We start from the raw sequence: 20,700 nt of genomic DNA, 5'->3' as shown, positions 1-20,700 counted from the left end.
TGTTCTTTTCTATTTGCTTTCAGAGCCCTGTTCTAGGAACAAGCTGGCCCAAGGGACTAGGAAACTAGGACATCATGACTATTCCGGATCAAAACCTTTTTCTTTTTCAAAGGCTGCCGGGATGCCCTCTTCAGTGACCTCAAGCAGCTCAACTTGTCACCTGCTACACAGGTGACTACAAAGGCCATTTATTGATTTAATTAGGGCAGACAAAGAAAAGACATAATCAATTCCTGAAGTACATGGAACATGCAACGAGCGTCCTGTGATCCCAGCTCTGCCTGTTTAGAGAATGTAGGATTTATGGTCTTTAAAAGTGTGAGCAGATCCCCAACTTTAATAATAATAGATAACAGTATCTGACATTCACATGGTGGCTTTTATGTTGGAGTGTCCTGAAGTACTTGAAAAGACACACAGCTGTACACCTCTCCTTCCTGTCCTGCTTTGCAGCTCCACCTCCACAATGGCCTCTCTTCTCCAATAATCTGCAGGTTGAAACAACCCCCAACCCTTTCATCCAAAAACAGCAACATTTTTTATCTCTTAGAAATCTTTCTTACTTTCTTTTCCTCACCAAGGAACCCCATTTAGTCTCCCTTCTGATTCATCTCCCCACAGAAAAAGCAAACAATAACAAGCAAACGTATATTAAAATATCCTCCATACAGCGAACTCTTCTCAAGGTATAAGCAAGGACTGGCCTGAACGGGTGATATTCAAGGAAAACCAGGTACAACAGAAAAGAATATAAAGAAAATCTTTGGGACTGAGCTATCTTGGCGGGTCAAGGTTACCACCCACCTGGGCCACTTGGCTTTCCAGTGACATTTGCTACGGGCGTCACCCGTGCGGGGATTCCCCCAGTCGTGCCCTACGAGGCACCCTTTCTTCCTGGCCCACAGGGGAACAAAAAAAAAAAAAAAAAAAAAAGAGGAGATCAGGAAACACTCACTTGGTCATGTCCTGAGCAATTCCCAAGATGCGAATGAGCCTAGGCTTCCTGCTGTCCCCTCAAATATGTTATTTTCCACTCCCACCTTTCTTCCTCCTACTTATCTCCCTCCCCCCTTGCCTTCTGAGGCTGACTGAGTCAACTAGTGCAGATTAGATGCCAAGCAATGCAGTCTCTGTACAAAGATTCAACTCCCACAGACAGACTAGAGAGATAAAAGCAGTCTAGTCAAACACTGTCCAGAGACAGCACGGGGAGAGCTGGGCTCCCAGTGGCTCTGACCGGGTGATGTCCTGAACTGGTGACATGCCAGCAACTGAACTGCAACCACTAGATGCATAAGCACTTCTTTCTGGTGCCTATGCTTAAATACAAATTAAATGGGTCAAGTTTTCCAAAATAACCACTCTCTGGAGATAAGATTGACCGATAGAAACTCTGATTCAGGCATCAAAGACCTGCTGCTCAGAGGTGCAATGAAATGGCCCTCCTCTTTACACCACTTTACTGGCACCCAGCACTCCCAGACAGATGACGACAAACGCTATGCCAGGCACAGGAACATCCGTGTTCCCTTGCTATTGATACAGCCATGTGCAAACACACCTTTATCCACTGGTAGGTACACCAAACAATTTCCCCTGCCACCGACGTGTAAGAATTTCTACAATGGGAAATGAAGCCCATTTAGCAACGCACACGAACAGTACACAAAACTTCAGTTAGTGTTACTGTAGCTATCTGAACCCACGCAGAGAATCTGTGGCAGTTTGGAAGGTGATGTCCCACGGGAAGTGTGGACAGAGCCTACCTCTGCAAAACCTGCTGTAACAACACATACTGTGGGTAGGCAGACTTGCCCATCTGCAGTCGTGCCACTCAGTCTACCCTCGTAATGCTCTCCTGTCATTTCCAACGGTATTGTTTTCCCCTTGAATGATACATAGAACATCATGGCATTCAGCGGGGTAAACAGTTCAGTGGCAAAGTGCCTGTTCCATCTGTGGACCTCCAAATGACCCTGAATGCAGAGGTACAGAAAAGCTTTCCACGTTCACTTGGCCCATCTCTGGTTACACGATAAGAAATGAAGTTGACACAGCAATATAAACATTATTACTGACAACATAAAGATAGACAGTGGGTGCAGGTCAGGCCCTAGTGTCCAGGGGATACTCTATAACAGTAGCTGTCATATTTATCTCTGGCTTCTTCAGAGCCAGTTTTAGTAGCTGGAGACAGAGCACACAAAAGGACTATTCAGTGCAATCCATGATCTGAAATAAAACAGATGTGTTGTGGAAGTTTGCAAACTCCCTGGCACAGAAGGTTGGCAGATCTCCTCTCCGTAACTAGGGCCCATCTTCTTGGCAGCGTCAGGAGACCTTCCGTAGCCCCGGTGCCAGTGGTACTGCTCATGCTTTTTAGATGAAGGACAGTCTGGAGGACAAAGCACTTAGCTTGGCAGTTTACAGGGATGCAGAACTAAACCAAGGCTTGGAGGCCACCCGAGCTTTTAAACACTTCCACCAATTTTGGCTGGTAAGGTAAGGTTTCTTTTGCTTTTTCTGGCAAATTACCGAGCAGAATGGGAAAGCACATTGCAGCAAAACCTATGATCTGACTTCATGGTAGTTTTACTCTATGTAAAAAACCCAAGAGGTTGAGGTGCAAAGAATGTATATAGAGGTCAGATTTCAGAGACTGCAGCATGGCATGAAGCAGTTTTGAAGATCTAGTAAAAGAGGATGCAGTAAATCACATGTAAGACAAGGATTGATTTGAACAAGGTCAGTTTTCTATCTGGAAAGCATAAGGGAAGATTCAAATACTTTGGGGGGGGGGGGGGGGGGCAGGGAATCCCAGTTTGAAATAAATTTCGTACCCATTTTAAGACCAATCCAAAATGCTTTTGTTTGTAGCTGGTATGTCAGGAATGAGTACAACCAAAGGCACCTGGTCTGGTTTTACGGGCTGAAATGCTTTTGGAAAGGAATCAGATATGATTTGGACAAAAACAATGGAGGCCCAGACACAGAGGCTGCCCTAGGAGAGTATACCAGCTGTCTGCTCAGTTTCAAACCTCTAATCATATACTTGGAGAGAAAGCAAGGGGACCTGTTAGGGGTTGCTGAGCTCTGTGCTCGGGGCCAGGTCCAGACGGTGGAGCCAGCGAGCATGAGTCCTCCCCATGCAGAGGCGGCCCCATTGCCTTGGACTTAAAATTCTGGCACCAGGACAACAGCAAATGAGACCGAGTCTCTGAACAGACACCAAGGGCTGGGAACGAGGCAGAGGGATTAAAACCAGCAGCATGAGCAAAGATGAAATGCTGGAACACAGGAGAACAGAAGGAGGAAGCTTGGCAGTGCCCAGATAGGCAAGCACCTGCTGGCATCGAACGGAGAGGACTGCATTTAGTAGGCAATAGGTCCCACCATCAGCCAGCATAAATCAGCCCTGCTTCTCACTGGCACAACAGTTTTACGGCCCCGCTCCAGCACTGATGGCTTGATCCCACAAACAGAGGCAGTGCACTGCCTGTATTGATGCGATGCACGGGATGGATAGCAGAGGAATCCAGGCTAGTGGTAAGAGCAGCGCTGCCTCAAAGCAAAATAAATCCTTGGAAAGAAATGTAAAAAACTACTACAGTGCCCTCCTTCAGCTCTTTAAATCCTCACCCCTGCCTGCGAACTACCCAGCAGCATTCAACAGCTGGCAGACTGCAATGCCTCTTCTCTACAAATCACTTCATGAGAACCTGGTATTCTCCTTTTCAATTTACTTGGGCCATGCGTTGTCTCACTGTGATGAGTGGACACCACATCTTGGCTTGCATTCATCCTGACAAGGTGCAGGCAATTAATTGAGACCCACTGTTAAGAGCATAGTCATCTTGGGCTCCACAGCAGACCAGCAGCGTCTCCAAAGGTGATCCAGCCCACTCCATTGACTCCGAGAGCTTTGTGCAACTAACTTAGGTATCGGTGTTAAACCCCAAAAAGTAGGTGGGGTGAATTAATCCAGGCTTGTGCACGTGTGGTTCTGATCTGTATATAGGGCCTCTTACTGCTGCCACTGAGTAGTAAAATGCCAAACATGGCTCATACCAATTCCACCTCTCACTAATACGTTTTGTCAGCTCATCATAATCTTAAAAGAAACTTTTAAGTGCTGGAAGGCATCCTGGTTTCTAATTAGGCTCAGTCAGATTTTGTGGCCTCATATGCCTATTTAGTCGAGTTAACCTGGCTCATGCTGTTGCTAGCTTCAAACATATGTACTTGAAATCAGTTTTTCCACTCAGAAAAAGATAATGTCTACAGTTTCCTCCCCTCAGATAAGCTTAAGAAGAGAAGAAAAATGAAGTAATGTCCCTGCCACCCAATATATATGTGGTCCTGTATCCCATCTCCACAACAGCTCCCAAACTAGGACACCCCATACAGAGATCTGGCATCTTTCTCTGCAGCATGTTTAAAAGCCTGCACAGCAGTGCTCTGAATCTGTCCCCTTTCTGCTATGCCCTCGGCCGTCCCCACCATCAGCAGGAGAGATGGGCTCTTTCAGAGCAATATTCAATCTGCCTGAAGTCCGAGTCGCCTTTTGCACCCGTTTGTTTCTCCCACTCACCCACAGGAGTGCTGGGAAGCACAGGATTGTGACCCAGGCAGCCCAGCCACATGCTTAATGTTACACAGAACCAGTCTTTGACTAAAGCAGCTTGCAATACAGCACAAGAGAATGAGAATTGTTCTAGTGCACTTACACTATAAAATGCTGTGCACCTAAAAAGTTTTCAGTCTCAAAGCCAGCCACAAATACGAAGCGTGAACAGTTTACACTGGCACCTGGTCTTCTCAGCAGCTGAATATGCATAAACCACGTTGAAGTTAACTAAAGGAATGATCAAAGCACCAGGAAGCCATCCTAAAACTGAGTTCTGCTCATGGGAACTGTAAGGAACTGAAACTTCTAAGCAGGCGAATCAAATCCTGGCTGCCAGATTAGGGAATGACTACTCCTGAAGCCACCCAACACACAGGCTTGCACCAGCTGCAGATCTGCCCATCTAAAACTCTTTCAAAGAAAGCAAATTGCATTCAATTTCTTAGGAACTGCCCCAGATCTTAGATGCACATTACTGGCATCCAAAGACAGAAATCAAAGCTCAGGATATTTCAAGGGGTGAATCAGAGAGCAAAAGACTCATGAATTTCTAAGACATCACAGAAGATTTTACAAGCTGTTGTTCATTACCACTATTATTTTTTGTATTTTCAGAGATCTTATAGTGTTCTCAGCACTTTGCAAACAACAAGCCAGAATCCACAGACTTTTGCAAGCAAACTAGTCAGGTTAATGCAAAAACCCAAAGGCCATCCAAAAAAGCAGAAAGTTCAAAGCTGACTCAGGCTGGCTCAGTCTGCCTCATTACAAAGCACTTCCTGAAACTTCTTTTCATCAATTTTTTGCCTACTGTAAAACATTTGATCTAGTATAATTTTATAATAATTTAAGCTTTACAACTGTAGAATTCCTTTCTGATACAAGTGAATTTCAATTGTGGCATTTTTGCCACACCTTTAAATCCATATGCAGGGTCTGACCGAGTTATCATGGATGCTATTCACAGAACTCTGACAGTGACCCCAGGGAAGAAGTACTGACCTGTCGCGGTGGTGATATGTGTAATGCACAGCACTTGTGTTCCCTCTGAATACAACTTGAACCTCGCCTCAGTAATCCTTCCTTTGCAGTGTCATTCTCATCCAGCTGCCAAAAGGAGATCTGAAATGAACATAATTAACATCCATTGGTTGTGGGTTGGTTTTTTCCTGCTCAACATCCACAAACATCTTAGATAAATAAACTAAACAAAACACTTGGCCTAAACCAAATCCTGGCTCCAAACAAACCTGGATAAGAAATTTGTGGTTGGGGTCTGTCATATTAAATCCAGTGAAGTAAATTTACCTCGGATGTGTCCATTACTATGATATCTGGACCCCAAACCATTTGGTGGATTGGATAGTGTCTTTTGGCACCTTTCAGGATGTGGCCCAGGGGTATGTCTGCACTCCGGGGTCAGAGACACTCCAGTTGTGTCTGTGACAGCTAATCCAGGCCCAGAAACACTGGGCAGTGCAGAGGAAGATGCACTCCGGTTGCTTCCACATGAGCGGTCTAGCTCTCAGGATCAGAGCATCTCTGTGACCCTGTGCCATGGCTAACTGAAGCCAGGACTAGCTTTGGGATCTTTTTCTCCCCATGAACATGCCCTTGGGCCTGGACACATCTCACTTACCTCTAGGGACATGCCTGAGGTACCTCAGGTGAAGGACACCCCCAAGGCACTTGTGACATCAACAGCAAAAGAGGTACCTTTGGAGATGTCGAACTCTGCCTCAGGGAAATTCAAGTCAAGTGGTCTAAACCAGCCAGTGCCTCAGATCCAGCTCTTCCTTTGTGCTCTGTTATCCTGGCTACTGTTTGGCTCACGCCCAAAAAAGCAGCACCTTGGGAAGCCTGCATCACAACCCAGGCTTTTCAAACAGTACTACCTGCGAAGCTGTAAGGACCTACGCATATCTTCCCTTCTCCTACAGCACATCTTTCCTTCCCACTGACTTTCCGTGACTGCTCTAACTTCCAGGAAACACAAGGGTTTTGCTGTGGCATGTGGGACTTGAAGGCAAGACATATTGCTAAAATCAAAGAGAGCGAGAGACTGCAGAGCTCTGAATGGGCTGCCTTGTCTTTGCAGTTTCCACTGAGCTCAAATTTTGCCTAAAATGGATTAATTAACATTGGACAACCCCACAGCGATTCCTCATCATCTCTGGAGCAGAGGAGCCCATCACTATGGTGATACAACACTAAAGGGCTGGGTCAAAAACGTTATTCTGGCAGGAAGACGCATGCACCAGGCCAGAATCTGAGATCCCGGGTGCGCTGGTTGTAACTCTGGTGGAGATACTCCAGGCTTACCCCAGTGTGACTGAGATCAGCCCTGGCCTGCAGCCTCTGAGGGGAGCTCCATCCTCTCGTGCAGATGGTTCGCCTTCTAATTTGGAGGGGCTGAATGACTTCTCAAACCTTTGATTCCTGACTGATGTATTCACTTCAGGAGACACAAAAGTACAAAATCTCAGCATGGAGTGACTCCCGTGCTTTCTTTTTCTTAAATTCCCACCCCCCCACCCCCGCCCCTTGCCTTTTCTTCTCTCCCTGGACAGTTTTATAATTTTGGCATGTGGCCAGAATGTCTGTCCTTATTAGCCTGGGCTGGCTGTGAAACACCTGCAGCCCATTAGAGCAGGAGGATGAAAAATCAGTTGTCATAGGTAAAGTAATGACCTCTTATTTCTTTGTTTTAACATACTAAAAGGACAGTTGAAAGGGGGAGCAAAAGAGTGACATAGCTTTACCATCACACCTGCCATTGAATGGACTCAACTGTAGACACTGGGTCATATTTTTATCCGATAAGTGACTCCAATAAATTGTTGTCACTTCACACCAGCGAGGGTTCCCGCTTATTCAATATGACATGCACTTGCTGCGTTTGAATAGTTTTGGGCACCTTTTTTTAATTTATGTCTTTATTATGAACTAAATAAGCACTAGGAAGAAAATTCCCTCTGGGCAGGTTATAACTAGACTGCCTACTGGCATGTCCCTCCAATACCCCAGCTGGTACTGGCTGCAAACACTGCCAGATCCATCAGAGCCTCCATAATGGCAATGCAAAAGGGCTACAGGATGGGACAGACACGTCCAAGTCCCACGGGCCACTGCCTCACTCAGAAGAAGGGCTGCACATCCAAAAGGCTGACCAGCGTATAGGCAGTGATACAGAAGCGGTACTCGGCGTATCACTGGAGCTCTTGGCTCTGGAGCTAGGCAAAGCCTTTTACAATAAACACAGCAATTTCCATGGTCTAGGTACACGGTGACACTGGTGAGCCAGTGAGATCAACAATTGCTTGCCCACCTCCCAGCCTACAGTACTCCATCTTACCTCAAAGACCAGCTAATTGTACTTCTGCAAGACTATCCATCTGGAGATGAGCCCTACTTACGATTACAAAATCCTACTTCAAAAGATGTATTTGTACACAAGGATGGTTATTACTCAGAAGAGGTGCTTGGTGCCTGCTAAGATGTGGAAAGTAAAGAGATCAAGATGTCCTTTAGATCCCTGACTGTTTAGTAGCGCCACAACCAAAACATACTTGGACTGAAGGAAAAGCCACAATCGGACCTCCTGGTATATGTGTCTCATGGAAGGTGCATGTATCGTTGTGGGGGATGCCAGAAGGAGAGGATCTTGGAGGACAGCTAGAGGTCTAAATAATTTATCATGCTCTTGAACTATGACAACAAAGTAGGCTGAGTATTGCTACTGAAAGCAGGCTCACTCTCTATGGACTAGATGGTATTTCAGTCCCAACAGCCTGTTCAGTGAAAATGCCACAGTTGGGATGTCAAGAGACCCAGAGTTCCTTCCAAAACTTTGCTGTGTTTTAATCAAACCTCTCTAGCTGCGAGGCAGTTGAGACATTTACTCCAGCTGCTGACGTTTTTAGTTCTGCATCAAGCAGAGTGCAGCCATTTAAAAAAAAATAAAAAAGGAAAAGAAAAACTTGTCACCACAAGTGACTCTGCCAGATATTCCCACTGCTGTCCTGGAGCATGGAAACACAAGTCTCCTATTGCACACAGGTCTCACTATTTGCATTTTTAATAATTCAAGAGTTTAATTAGTATCGCGGCCTTAATCAGAAGCTGAAAATACAGCTGAAGTCATCAGAGCTTAATTAGTTTTTTAAAAAAAATCTGCAGTCTGAAAATGCCTCTACTAACAATGAAGGTCTGTCCTCAGCTTCATGCTTTGGGGTTCAGCTGAGCTTTTACCTGTTGCTTGGGGGTTGCATGAGATGATCTCCAGAGGTCCCTTCCAACCCTCGCCATTCTGTGATTCTGATTCCCTGTACCAGCACACCTCTGAGTAACTCAGAATTCCCAAACAACACCGAGTCAAATCAGTGGGCTTCCCTGCTTATTCCCATAAACTGTTCTACAGCTTTCTTGAACTGGACTCAGAAGAAAAACTGACCAGATTGAAGAGAACATCCTAAATTAACCCAGTTGTATCCCACAAGCTGCATGTGAACTTCCCCTCCACGGGAAGTACAACATTCTTAGAACACCAACAAGTGTCACTGGATCTTCCGTCAAGTCAGCAGGAACACAGTCCTGAGGAAAATAACTATGTATGGCTAGAAAAATCACCAGCTAGTAGTGGCACTGCAGAAGCGGCCCTGTGTGGGAGCTAACACCGGTCCCTCGCAGCCCAAGTTGGGTGGTGAAGCAGAGGAGGTCTGGTGCTGCTTCCCTTCTCCAGTGCAAGATATGGATGTGGTCTCAAGGGGAATTATCATCAATTTGGGCTGAGGGAATCCGAAGCCCTGGCAACAGCTGTGCATTTACTCACTGGACAGATTGATAGCATTGTACAGGACATCCTGGATGAACTTTTTTCAAACAATATGTGATTTAATGGTGGGACTCATCACCACCCAATGCTGTGGAGGCCAAATATATAAACAGGTTCAAAAATGGATTAGCAACATTCATGGAAGACAGGTCAATCACAGACAATTAAATATGGTAATCCGGATGCAACTTCCAGTTCAGGAAGTTAGTCGGTCTAATGCCCTTCCACCTCTGATTTACTTGTAAAAAGGAAGCCAGAAAAATTCTCCCTATGCCAAAACTGTCCCTTGGCTCCAAGCATTAGCTAGAATCACAATAAATTCTTTTTTTTTTTTTTTTTTTGGCAGGGGGAGGGGGATATATTTTCTTTCAGTAATGATATTACAGCATGCTGTTTATTTCCCTCTGCAGCTCCTGAACCTCTGTGTAACCTCCCATCTCCCTGTCCCCTTAGGAATATCAGAAATATATTAATGAAACCTACTGGAAGGTGATAGCAATCACAGATACCACTAAATTCCATTTAGCAAGGAATTAGGAATCCAATCACTTATGTACATAGGAAAGAATGTTTTTTCAGTATGATCCAGTCAGAGCTGTCTTTGAGAGTACTGGACCAGAGGAAGATGCTGGAAACTCAAGATGAAAAAACATAAGTTGCTTTGCCCACAGGGAAAGTTTCTTTTTAACCCCAGGACAGCTATTGCTTGCTTTATTCTCTGACACATGCCTGTGCAGAGGTTAGTTTTTTATATATAAAATACATACACACAGTACATTCCATACCACAGTTTTATGTACCCCCATCCCCTTTGAATCCTGCTAAACTCTTGCAAACTCTCGACCCAAAGAGCAGCTTGCGGCACAGGTTATCCGCTCTCTGCTCCCTTGTCGTCTTACCTGCTGCGTGCATTTCTATCCATTGTCTGTTTTTGAAGGTGTTTAGGGGGGTTGCTGGAGAGCAGAGGACAAGATGACAAATGAGCTAACACACAGCAATGGAATGTAAGTGAGTCTCAGCTATTTTTAATTAAGAAGCGATGACAGCTGACTGAATTCCCTGACACTGCAGTTAAAGGCTCCCTGACCCAGACATTATTGGACACCCTCCTAAGACCGATACATATTGGTCCCGACGGTGCTTCTATCATTGTCCCCGCCGTCTCGACAGATGCAGGACTAACAAAATCTATGTCTATTATCAGCATGCAAATAGCGAGATAAACGTGTGAATGCTTATGAGCAGGAGAAGGCAGCAGGTGAGAGGAGGACAATGAAGGTCATTTTCAAGGGAGTGCTGAAAGTGCCAACATTTGATTCCAATAAATGTTCAAAAGGTTTGGACAAATTTAACTGCCGTTTTCCTTTTCGGATGGTTAAACCAATGAAAGATTGACCATGAGAGAGGCAGAGAGACAGAAAGAACATTTCCTGCTGTAAGGCAGATAAAAGATAAGAGGCAAAGCAGTATGGTGCCTTGGACTAGCTTTTCTTAGCCCACAGATGACAGGGAGTGCTCAGCTGAGAGCGCTTTTCTTCTAATTCCCAGACCAGAGAGCCCAGCAACCTGACAAAGTGATCTGGATTTTGAAGGACAAGGATTCATCTGGTTTCATCTAAGGGCAGAGATGAGGACACAGTCAAGGTGTCCAGCTCCCACTATCACAACAGACTGGCAAGAAACTGACTGTTTCAACAACAGACTGCCTTGGAAAGATGTCAAGAGGAAGATACCAACCACAGAAATACAATACAAAACTCCTTTTTGGTCTCAGGGCTTGCACAGCAATGAATCCAGCAGCAGATCCCTTTACCTTGAGCTCACTACTTGGTTTTAGTAGGACAGACAAAAAAAAAAGGTTCCCTCCTAGCCTTTCCAAAGGATCATGGAGAAAAGAGGTAAAGCGGCACACGCGGCAAAGTCACACAAATCACGTACACACTTGGCGTGAGCGAGACAAATACATTAAGGAACATCATCAGGAACTTTCCAGCATGGTTGCAGGGTGGGAGGGGGAAAGAGTTGCTTTCTGCTGTTGCTAAGACAGTTCCCCCACCCTTGCTCTTCTCCCAGGCCAATCCACGGGCTTTCTCCTCTCATTGGCTCACCGGCTGCATCGAATGATCATGACAGGTTTTTCTCCTCCTCGCCCTATTGGCTTCTGCCTATGGCCTATTATCAGGGGAGAGCAAATCAGACACGTAATCAATAGTTTGTGAGGAGGAACAGGGCTCTGCGATGCTACATTTGCATTAAATCTCTTGCCGCCTATGTCTCTGCATTCAGATAAGCACGGATTAGCCGTCTTGGCCATGCTGGCAGAGGTGAGCGTAGATGGCAGACTGCAAAGCAGCGCTGCAGTGAGCTGTCAGCGAAAGGCAGCTGCTGCACGCTCTAGTCCTGAACTTCAGGCCAGGCTTTACCTGATGAGGAGCTCAGATCCCGCCCTTGCAGGCAAGCCAGCACAATTCAAGGACCACCAGCATCCTGCTGAGCAGTGATCTAGAGGCAGAGAGCAAACTCTCTTTCTGGTAGCCTGTCTGAACTAGTGTCCCCAGCTTGGGTACTCATGAGGGCAGCCAGCTCTGAAAATAAGGGAAAGGTGTATAGCAGAGGAGAAATCTTCTCTCCTGCAGTACCACAAGCGATGCCCTCTCCAGCACGCTTTTAGAAAATTGCTTGGTCTGAAGGCATCTGGAGGCCTTCTAGGGCAGGCAGAGAGCATGGAAACACTCCACAAGGCCAGAGGAAGCCTCCCTAGCTTGAAGCAGGATCACTGATGACAGTCAGCTACCACAACACGGCTGCTTCGTCACTGCCAGCCTTTAGGAATTTGGGAACGGGGTCCCTTCGCCTTGCAGCACCCCTGTCAGCTTGGCTCTCCTCATCCCACCAAAACCCCGTGACTGGGGAGCGAAACACAGCAGCAGTGGGACAGCTCCCCGCTCCTACCACAGACCAGGTCAAGATGCAGAGAAGAGGCAGATGAGTTGGAACAGGTTTCCAACTACAAGCAAAATGGGCTTGACTTGACACCATGCATCAATGAAACATCAGTGCAAAACAACTAGATGTTGCCAACAGCTCTAATACGAAACATGAAATAAAACTTACTTATTGGTGATGGGGAGCTCAGACATCAGGGCATCGAGCCCACGACCAAGTTAAGTGTGAGTAACTACTGAACTGGCCTCAGGCCTTAAAGCTTTGCAGTTTAACTTGCCCAAGTAAGGGAGCTGATGAAATATCCCCAGGCACATTGGGATAGTGGTGAAATAGCAACCCTTTGGCTATTTTCTTTCACCACACAGGTGAGTCAGCATCCGGACGACGGAAGAAAAACTGGTGTTTCCTTTTCTGTTCAGGACTGCAAGTGACTGGCAGCAGAAGAAGCTCAGTCCAGTTTCTAGCTTGCTCCTAATAGACATGTATACAGACTACAAGAGGTCAATGAACCCAGCAAAGCCATCCCCTGCGGTTGGATGCACATGCATTGGATGTACACTGTCCCCTAAATACTAGATCTTCCTAGCCTGGACAGTCCTCTTGCTCTCTGTTCTTTAACGGTGTACAGAGTTTCAGTTAGGAAGAGTTGTAACTTAAACTGTTGTAAAATAATACAATTATAAGGCAAGACACAGGAACATTTTCTATGGAAATTTCCACAGCCAATCTGTTTGTTTATTTCAGGGGTGGGGGTGGTTGGACACAAAACACTGGGTCAGTTAAAAAAATCCTAAGCGCCTGACCAGAATAAATCCATTTTTATGAAATCCATGAGGATGGTTTCTTCAATATAAGTTGGAACTTCAAGTTAAAGGGGGGAAAGAGAGGAAAAGAGCACACACAAAAATCAGGTTCAAATCCCTGCTTAGCCTCACTCAGTAAGGACTTTGAATCAGGTCTACAGCTACTTAAATGGCTTCAGGTATTTTGGGATCTCTCTCCAGTTCATGTGATCTAAGTTTCATCCTGAGACAGAATATAAAGGATGTCCTGAGCTCTCAGAAATGTTCATGACTTCGGACAAATACATTATACCCAGTTTCAAAACAAATCAGTTCTCTTTTTGATCTTACGTAATAGTCTAGATGTCTGCGTTTTGATTCCTCCCAGTTGTGCACTCAAACTGGTACAGAGCTCTATGAAAGAAAATTAATGGACTGGAAGAAAACCTACACTTTTTTTTTAATATCTCTAAACCATGTGCCTCTTTTCCAGATACCTTTACAGAGAAGAAAAGCATGAAATTTAGCTACAACTGAGACAATAAAGAGGAACTCAAATAAGAACTCCTATTGAGTTAAGCCTGCTTCAGCCACTCAAGATGATAGAGCCTGTGAACGAAGCCTTTTTGATCAATAAAAGCCTTTTAAATAAAATGAAAACTCTTTCAGACTAATTCAAGAAGCAACCTACAATGGAAAATATTTGGTCTCTGATGGCCTGGGATCAAACTTGTTTCCTCCTTACCATTAGTGCCTACACATCATTTATCTGGCCCTGTTAGGTTTGCTGTAGATGGGAAAATAATTAGATTCTTACCACGAACATGTAGGAAATATTCAACAGAAAGGCAGAGCTGGTGTGTTGCTATAAGCTCTGTGTGTGTGTATATATATATATTTATATATATATATAAGCTCTGTTGCTATGACTATCATGGTAGTCAGCTCACTTTTGACTGCTCACTCCACCGCCTAGAGACAAAGGTGTGCTCCCTCACCTGGCAATGCATTCAAGCCTGAATGACCACGTTGTACCTGTCCTCAGCAAGAACGGCAAAGAGAATAGGCGCGCGCTGCTTCGCCTCCGAACTTAGCAGGCACAACCTGGGGTAAAAGGAACAAGAAATACATGAATATAAGGAATAATATGATGGATGACCTGACAGGAAACCCCAAGCGGTGGAAAAATTGTGTCCATAGCTCTATTTCCCCACCCCAATTCTGCTTATCATGATGTATCTGCTTCTGGTCCAAGGCCTGGACCGCAGGGCTTCCAGGCTGCCATCCACCACCTGCCTGGCACAGCTAAAAGAGGACAAGGAGCCAAGAAACCTGAGAGCCATTTCTGAGCCAACAGCAAGTGTTCCCAGATTCAATTTTGTTTTCAGATTTGCTGTTTGAAAGATTTTCATAACTCCCAATGTATTTCTTTTCAGATTTGTCTTGCCTTAAAAATTGCTGATATGTCAGTTGTCTTGTTGTTTTTGTTATAGAGAGGAAGCTATTTTCCATAGGCATTTCAGAATTTTTTACAAGAAAAAATCCAAGGATACAGCCATCCTTACTTAGCACATTGTATAGCTGCCCAGGAAGGGATTTGATTTCTGTCTATCTGCTTCTGGTTTGTTTTCCAACTCTATTTCAATAATGCAATTTCTCAAAAAGTTCATATCATTAATAGAGCCAAACCACAGGAATACTTCTCATAACTGTTTTATTTCTCTGATGCCAAAGGCTAGTAACAAGGTCTCCAAATTTCAATTTAATCTTTAAATAGTTCTGTACAAGGTAATTCAATGTTACTAGTCCCGTTTTGCTATTAAACAGAGGCACAGCAGAGTGCTAAGAATTGTCCCAGGCCATAAAATAAGTAGAAAAAGAAAACCAAACCCTGAGTCTTGATCCACAGCCTCTTGCTCCGTCCCAGTGGACAACATTCTTTCCTATGATTACTAAAAATATTGGGGTCTTCTATGAAACAGACTGGGATGCTAATTTTTGAGGTGAAATGACCAACCCAGCATGGAAATCATATAAGTGAATATAATACAGTCAACTTCCTGAACTTTTGTACAATAAACAGCTTAACAACTTGTTTCCCACAGAGACACCTGTATTTTAGTAGCAGATACGGAACGACACATGTATATACACAGCCATATTTTCTTTTTTCTAGCTGTACACATACATATATCCATATATGCACAAACATAAAATACATAGGCATATATATCTGTATATATCAAAGTTATTAAAATTGGAAGGAACTTTGATGTTGGACAAGGCATGGTCTGAAAAAATGCTAATTACAGCACAGCTGTGGGAATGAACTGCCTGCTCCGTGCACAGCACTTCAGGCACATAAAATGCAAAGACCTATTTGGATGAGAGCACGCAGCCAAGATGCTTCCCCCCACCCCATCACACCTATCACCTGCCCATGAAAATGAACTTCCCACGTCTCCGTTGGTTAAACCTTGACCCCTTTCTCCTGAGCATGTGCCACCCCACAATACTCGCTCAATATCACCACAACACCTGGCTACCTAACAATTACATTTTTTGTAATTGAAGTGCAGACATATCTAAATAAGCCAGGATGAGATGGCTAGATGCCTTTGGTACTGACGCCAGTGCTCTCATGAATGCTGACTCTTAAAGCAAAACAAGTAAAAAAGAATAAGTAAACTAACAAGTTTCTAGACTCATTTGTTTAGAATGACAGATCAACAAACAGGAACTTCTAATTTTTTTAAATTTTTTTTTTTTTTTTTTTTTTTTTACAAACAGCTTTTTATAACTTATAACCCAAAATAATCCCTGACCCAGCTGCGGTGCCATGTTAAACAGTAATTACTCTATATAAGGCTGACCAAATGGGAATATTTGTGGGCCAGTGGAATGAAATTATTTTAGGACTTACACAAACTTTCTCTGGGAGTGGTGAGACTAGCTGTGGGTAATGTGGCATACCTAAGAAACAAGCAGACACAGGAGGGGTTTTTTTCTTCTTCTTCCAAGCATCCATTAAAACTCACTAGGTGACATTAAATGACTTTCCCAAATTTCTGTCTGTCAAGGGAAGAGGAAAGAAGTATAGAAGTCAAAGTGAGATTTGTTTACCCCTCTATAAAAGAGGCTTCACAATGTCATTGTACACATTTTGAGATTGTCCCTCAACCTGCCTGCCTGTCATGCCTGCTAAACCGCAGCCAAACATACGGCAGAGCATAAGCAAGCAAAAGTGCAAAGCAAGACCCTTGTAATATTCCATTAAACGGGGCAGAGGGAGGGAAAAAATCAAGCCTCATCTCCACATCTTACCTACCATTCAGGTTGCTTCACTATGAGCTGCAGTGCAACAGTCCTAGCCAGGAAAATGCCCGATGATGGACATTTCAGTGGCTGATGTTGCAACATCACAAACACCTCTCTTCCAACCCAGCCCACACGCAACACGGATTGTTCCTTGCCACCGCGCTGCCACAAAGCCAAACCCTTCACAGAGACTGGCCTCGTGGCAAGTTGGACCTTTTTGCTTGACCTTTGCTTGAAATGATGCTGCACTACATCAATACACATTGCAGAGTAATTTTTCATCCTGTCTGCACTAAGGATTGGCTCACACTCCTGATCTTTTGGCAATGTTTGGGCCCACTGAGTCTGTTCTGCTGAGGCTAAGGGAGGAGGACCCTAAAAATCCAAACTCCCTCATCCTCTCAAATATTCAGTTCATCGTTTCAAAGTGCCTGATGTTGAAACAGGTGAGGCAGCCCAGCCTGCAGAGAAAGGAACAAAAGTCCTATAACCTGGGGCATGTCCTGCCTTGTAGGAGGGTGGGGATCTCTGTGGGGAATCCTGGAAGAAGAGGCTGACAGAGCTTTCAGAGTGGCAATGCTCAGTTCAAAAAAACTGCAAAAATTAGTGGCATGCCATTCTGGTGCAAGTGGCAGTTTTCCAGTTTCCAAAATATCCCTCCTCCTTATGTCATGGTAAGACAGAGCAAAAATGGAAAGTGGTTTAGCAAGTAGGAACATTGCAATTCAAAATAGAATCAGAGAGGATTAAAGCAAATACCCAGACTGTTCTAACCTGTGTTTACGGCCCAAATACTGTACCAATTCCTGTTATTTTCAGGGGTTTCTTCCTGTGTTGTAACATTCTCCCTGGGATTAAACTTGGCCCATGCAACATATGACTCATCTGACTACAAGTCCCTGGGCATGTGCTGCAGGTTTGCAGATGCTTATCACCGACAACCTATCCTACAGCCTCGGAGCCCAATGTAGCGCATTACACATGGGTTTTTGCTGGAGGGGGTAGGAAGAAAATGACAGCATCTGCCTAACACTAAATTTTCATCTTTAATTAAGGACGTAAAAAATAAGTCCATTTTCTGAGTAGGATGGTGGGTGGAAAATAAAATAAAGCTACTTGTTAATGATCTCAGTGAAACTCAAGTCCATTATTTAGTTAATATGCAGCCTTGCACCCAGGAATTGCAAGTTAAAAATTCGTTGCTATGGAACTCATGTTATCTGCAGCACCAAGCGCTGACAATGGCCAAATTAATCCCAGGTAGGATCCTCTGCCTTTGCTGATGTAAAACAGATTCACCGTTTTCAGGTTTGCTTTTCATTCTGCCTGACTTTCTGCATTCCAGAAGATAACTTCTTTTCATGTCTGTCTCTGATTAGTTCTTTGAATTACCTTCACATACATGATTATCCAGCACTGAGCCCACCCTGCCATTCTTCATTCTCTCTCAGTGACCTGCGCAAGGGCCAGTACCATACTGATACTCACTCAGAGGCACAGGAATGCCTTCGGAGTTACAGTGTTAAATTCACAGGTGAGATCAATTTTAGCTGCAACAAATCACAAGATGTAGCAGCTAGTAATTCAAAGGATAAACATTCACGGGGCAGAAACAGAGGAAGAAAGAGAAAAAAGATAACCACACAGAAGCGATGGACTTGTGTAATACGCCGCAGCCTTACAGTACCTTTGTACAAATATCGTACAGATACAGCCAAATATGGCAACAGGCTATAAAGCCTCTGAGCTCTTAATTATCAGTTCAAGTCACAATTGGTAAGGTTTTTTTCCTAATAGAAAGGAGCAGAAAGCTAATCACTTCAGTTGACTGGATGCTGAACACCTCACCTATAAACAGCTCCTCAGGCTGTCTGCCAGTGGGAAGGAGCAACCTTGAACTGGGACAGCAGCTTCTGTTGCGCGGTTCACAGAAGGGACTTCACCAGTACTGGTAGATGCTGAAAGAGAAGGAAATTCATGCTCAGTAGTGAAATTAGATGCAATCTCTACATTTTATTGAGTCATTGACTGCTGGAGAGCCCAGCTTTGTTCACATGCTGAAAGTTTGATATTTGCCTAAAAAGGGAGTGAGTCTAGGCCTGGAGAATTCAGGTAGTTAGTACATCGGTAAGTGCATGAGAGTCCAGCTGACCGCAGTGGAGGTGCCTGTCAGTACAAGTTAATCAAGAGCCAGAGCCTCTCGCTGAAACAACGCCTGAGGTCAGAGCATCCTGCGCCGCCTTCTCCAGCGTTTGTCTGCTGAAATCAGCAGAGTTACATCGGCAGAAGGTAGGTAGCCCAAGGTACTTGTTGACCTTTAGGCATATCCCTTACCTGCAGAGAAGCAGAGCTTTCTAACGGAGAAGCTGCGAGCCCTCAACTCAAGGCTCTGCTGACCATCAGGAGGGCCGGACTCCTACCTCGGGAGCCCTGATCCACTCCCTCGACGTCCCACTGACTAAGGACAGCTCCACATTCACATTTCTGCTTTCGTGGGCTAAGGCTGGGCTTGCGTGAATATCATCCCTAGTCTCCTCTCCTTTAGACATATATGAATCTGCAACCTTCCTTTAAACACTATAGAGGTAAGCGTGACACAGAAATTACGAGATAATTAGAGAGATGTATGGAAAACAAATATACATACCCTTTGTTCCACTGGGTTGCTCTGAAACACAATGCTATGGTTTGTCCCTTCTCTCTCAATCTCTCACCAACGCTCAGCTACATGGGAGAAAACAAATTTATATTAAACTCAAGCATTATGTCTAGTTCATTACTAACACCTTCTAAACAGTGCTGAGCCTCTTACATAGACACTTTGTGCGATAACCCCAACCTATAGGGCAAATCAAGCCACAACAACTGACAGCAGTTACAGTCTTGGCCTATATTCTGAATTAAAATATAAGCAACTAGTAATAAAAACAGCAACACACACACACAAAAAAAATCTGGGTTCTGCAAAAGCTACTTAATTTCCCACGCCCAAAATCTATGTTGCAGTCTCTTTATATCTGAGATGCATGTGTATGACAGATGGCAGCTCCTGCAGTACATGTAATACACCACCTTTGTACAAATATCGTACTGTACAAATAATCATCAGTTAGTTTCTGCAATAATTGTGCAGGTAGGATCATTAACACCACCCTTAATTTTACTGGTAAGTTGGCTGAGACAGAAGGGTGCAGAGGATTGTCTAAAGCAAATAAGTAACAATGAGAACTCCAAAGCATCCTCCCATCTCTGAGTCCATGAAGGGCTTTTTTAAATTGAAAAAGAAAAAAATAATCTTCGGCATAGTTTGACCCAATGCCAACTGAAGTTTGAAGATTTAAAACAAACAAACAAACAATGGACTTCAGCTCACACCCAAGGTTCATAGCTAATAAAACATTTATGTTACACTAAAAATGTGGCTTAGCTTAAGTATCCATTTTTAACTATCAACTGAAGTGAAAACATTAATTCATGCAAATCAATATTCCCTAAACAATAATTTTCCTCTAGAACATTTCTTCTTTTTTAATATAAACTCTTATCTAACATAACCCATTTAAAGTATTATATCTGCAGAGTTCAGCAATTAGCTCAGTAAATTGTTTTCCTTGAGTGTATGCAAGGTTACATTACATAGTGAAATATAAAGTGTATGCTATAGTGAATGAAAACCTCTCTTTGAGCAATGATTATCTTTCAAAAAGGCTGGGATAAGGGCCAAATTACCAAAACAAATTCAAGCCAGCTATTAGAGTTGTACTTGTTCATCCAAAGTCCCCTGTTATTTCATGCAAGTATCCACTTTCAATGCATCTTCGGAGGTTTTCAAATGTAATTGTTTATATGTAGTACCCACAGACTGTGTTTTCCTGAAAACAATGGCCAGAAAAATCCAATCTGAGGAATAAACAAGCAAGCAAATAGGAAATGGGTGCGAAGAAAAGCACAGAGACAAAGAAGGGACGGTACAAAAACCAGCCAAATGAAAGCAGGAGGTGGCACTGAGGGTACTTCAGGTGCTACCAAAAGTGGGGACAAGGACGGAGGAGCCACACCTCCTCTGCCTGCTAATGCAAAACAAAACTCATGAGAGTCACAGAGATTTGTGGAAATATAATATTTCACATGGAGATTGTAGAAGACTGCTGAATCACCTAAGCCATCCTACTCAAAATATGGCTTACCTCAAA

At 44.1% G+C, this 20,700-nt stretch overlaps 1 long non-coding RNA gene across 1 annotated transcript in view; it reads right to left on the bottom strand.

Annotated features, from left to right (window-relative positions):
• The window catches only part of LOC135316692 (uncharacterized), a 93,782-nt gene extending 74,549 nt beyond the window's left edge, over positions 1–19,233 (bottom strand). Inside the window, exons 1-4 of the long non-coding RNA XR_010375936.1 lie at positions 19,155–19,233; positions 18,356–18,465; positions 14,188–14,293; positions 5,630–5,749 (exon numbers count right to left, since the gene is read on the bottom strand). This is a non-coding gene — a long non-coding RNA (uncharacterized LOC135316692). The remainder of the gene's footprint in view (positions 1–5,629; positions 5,750–14,187; positions 14,294–18,355; positions 18,466–19,154) is intronic.
• Between the last annotated feature and the right edge of the window lie 1,467 nt (positions 19,234–20,700).

The sequence above is a fragment of the Phalacrocorax carbo genome, chromosome 21 (genome assembly GCF_963921805.1).
Source record: "Phalacrocorax carbo chromosome 21, bPhaCar2.1, whole genome shotgun sequence".
In the NCBI taxonomy this organism is placed as follows: domain Eukaryota; kingdom Metazoa; phylum Chordata; class Aves; order Suliformes; family Phalacrocoracidae; genus Phalacrocorax; species Phalacrocorax carbo.
This window is presented reverse-complemented; position numbering and strand designations above follow the sequence as displayed.